Source organism: Tachypleus tridentatus, chromosome 12, assembly GCF_004210375.1.
Source record: "Tachypleus tridentatus isolate NWPU-2018 chromosome 12, ASM421037v1, whole genome shotgun sequence".
In the NCBI taxonomy this organism is placed as follows: Eukaryota; Metazoa; Arthropoda; class Merostomata; order Xiphosura; family Limulidae; genus Tachypleus; species Tachypleus tridentatus.
The window spans coordinates 74,516,635-74,519,872 of NC_134836.1; positions in this window are offsets into that span (position 1 = coordinate 74,516,635).

Genomic DNA, 3,238 nt, shown 5'->3' on the forward strand with positions numbered 1-3,238 from the left:
TTTACCCCAAATGTCTCTAATACATTCTTAATTAAAATTTCTTTGAAACTAACTTTTGATTATCAAATTGTTGAGCTATCAAATCCCAAATCTGTTGAATTGGGTCGAGATCGTAAGTCCATAGATGCCATTGTATCAATTAATTGTCTCCAGTAGCTTCTTTCTTAGCTAAGTAATTTCTGCACAGGTTGGATGAGTATTTGAGATTATTATCTTTTTGGTAGTAGAATCATTTACCAATAATACACAAAACACTGTGTATAACATGACGAATGATGGTACTTGTATTGGTCCATTATTCGATATATTTTGCAAATATTTCTTGTCGTCTCGACAGAAAAACACCATTCCACCATCGCACTGTTTCCCCATGCTTCATGGTAGGTGCTATGGGATGAATTGATGTATCTCTCACTTCCCTTTCATCTCAAATAATGAGTCGCGAGCATGTTTAGAGGGGAAGGGTTGTAATTTAATGATACAATAATGGACCACATGTTGCTGTCAACCTTTTTTTTTTTTTTTGAGTCCTCGAAGTATCTGAAAGGTACACATATTACCATTATGAATTATAACGAACTGCGCTAAGAAATATCAACATTTTTTTTTTCATCCTTGTAGAAATTATAGTGGCTCTTACGACCAAATCCCGGACGCAGAGGTCTTTTATCAAATTTGTCACAGAAAAATGTCTTAGACAATGTCCCATGTTAAAAATAATTTCTAAATTTAACATCAAGTATTCTATCTCTTTTAAAGAGGAGGGTAGAAGGGCAATCGACATAGTCTAATTGTAGGATACTCGGCTCGTAATCTTGTAAACACGGATTCAGTACCCATTATCGAAATTGTTCTCCTTTTTCCGTAATGACTAGAAAACCCACTTGTAGAGAAAATTATATATGTAAAAGCGCAAAAAAAGCAAAATTAACGATGAATTAGACAAAATAAAACAATACTTCATCAACATCAATAAGTTTCCTCTGCAAACTGAAGAAAACATTATACGCACACACCTAGACAGAAAGCAAAATCAACTAACAAAAGTAAATATATCCCAGGAATTAAAAAATCACAATACCATATACTGCTGCATACCATATATTCCTGACATCAGCAGACAAATAACCAACATTTGGCAAAAAACTAGTAACAAAATATGACATTCCAGTTAATACCAAATTTATTCAAAAACCAGGCACAAAACTGAGGTCTATACTATGTAAAAACTACACTAACAAACACCACACCAACATTATTTATAAAATACAATGTTATAACTGCCACGACTTCTATATTGGAGAAACAAGTACAAAAATGGAAAACAGATTCAAAGAACACAAAAAGTCACCTTCACACGTTTTCGAACACCGCAAATCAAATAAACACAACATAACCATAGAAAACATCCAAATACTAAATAAAAAAAAAAACCATAAAGAAACGCAAAATTAAAGAAGCCTTACTATACAACAACTCGAACTCAAAATAAACTAATACAAACTAACACCTTTATACTTATATTAATAAATATATCCAACATCCAAGCACGCCCTCTACATTCCTACACTCAATTACACAACCGCCTTCAAACATGTGGTTAGCTATCGGTCAGTTACCTTTTTCTTTCTTTGTGAACTTGACGATGACCGAAGAAGGTCGAAACGCTGTTTGCTCCTCTACATAGTGCTTTCTCTATTCGTACCAGTCGTTTTTTACATATGTAATGTTATCCCTTTTAGGCGTGAGAGCGTTAATGCGACGATCAATCTTACTATTCGTTAATAAAGAGTAACCCAAGAGTTGACGGTGGATGAGTATTGACTCTCTGCTTTCCTTCGATAAGTAATATGTATAAATCTGCAATGGTTGGAGGGCTCTTTTAAAATAAATTGTGATATTTCTTGTTTTCGACATACTTTCAACTGAGTTTTCTTTCGGAGTGAAATTAAGTAGGCTGAAGATGTTTTAGGAAAGCAGATCTTCACTAAAACCGACTTACGAGAGAATTGCACCCAAAATAAAAAGTGTCTGGTTTTCGAAGACCATCTTGCTTTCTTTCTCAAAAAGATGAGATCGCTTTATGGCCTTTGTTTCTTGATAGCATTGGTCGGTTATTACGAAGTATAACTGATGTTAAAATTCGGTCAACAAAGGATATATCAATTCTGATTCGTTTAGCCCAGATTCAAAATATAGACTGAAATATCTTAGAGAACGGAAGGCACCATCTATCAGTAGCAAAAACTAGAAGAAAAGGTTAAGGCAAATTAAATGATACAGGGATAGACACTTTGGACCACGTGTTGCTGTCGTGACAATGCGTATCTATTCAACAATTTATAAGAATTTACAGCTTTTACAGTAAGATTTGTGTTCACTTGTGTACTTTGATCACATTAGTAATTGAAACGTCGTACCTGCTCTAAAAACAAATCTTATTTAGTGCAAAAGCTGTAAATTGCAAATATACTTAATCGGTAAGTAACCTAAAGACGAAACTAATAACTTAGAAAAGTCGCTGTATTGTTATAAATTTGAAGATAACATGTTATAACTCACATGCACACATTTATTATAAATATAATATTATTGTTTATTGTATGTCCATGTAATTACTTCGTAAGGTATGGATTGACCTTCACCAAAATTGGTATAGAGGTTCAGTAGATCCATACAGAGGTACATACAAAAGCCCATTTTAGCAAATTGCCTTTTGTGGTTTTATTAGCGTTTTTTTTATCACTACTTCTTCCATGTAAATGGATATTAACTAAATTTAGTGTGAAAGTTTACTGAGTTTATAGAGTCAGTTTTGCAGTTGTTGCGGGCGTTTTTTACAAATAAATGTAAAGGAAACAATATTTATGTCTCAAGATAACCTTTCGTCAATCATAAATTTACATAACTTCCATCCAGGAGACGGGTACCTTAGCTAGAATATATAATCTATGTTAGATTAAATAAGAGTTCACTATGATATATATAGTAACTGATGAAAATTAAAATGTCGTCCGTACAAAACATCACTACAATCATAGTAATAATTGAGATATATTCTAATAATTCCCTTAACAACAACAACAAAAATAAAAAAATAAGTTATATAAAGTTAAAAGACAGTCTATATATTTAATAAATTGCGAAATATTTATGACGGGAAAGGGGACAACTACTGAAATCCCCATTTTCCGAAAATTGTAATTTGTTATTATGGGATATATTTTACATTATTTTT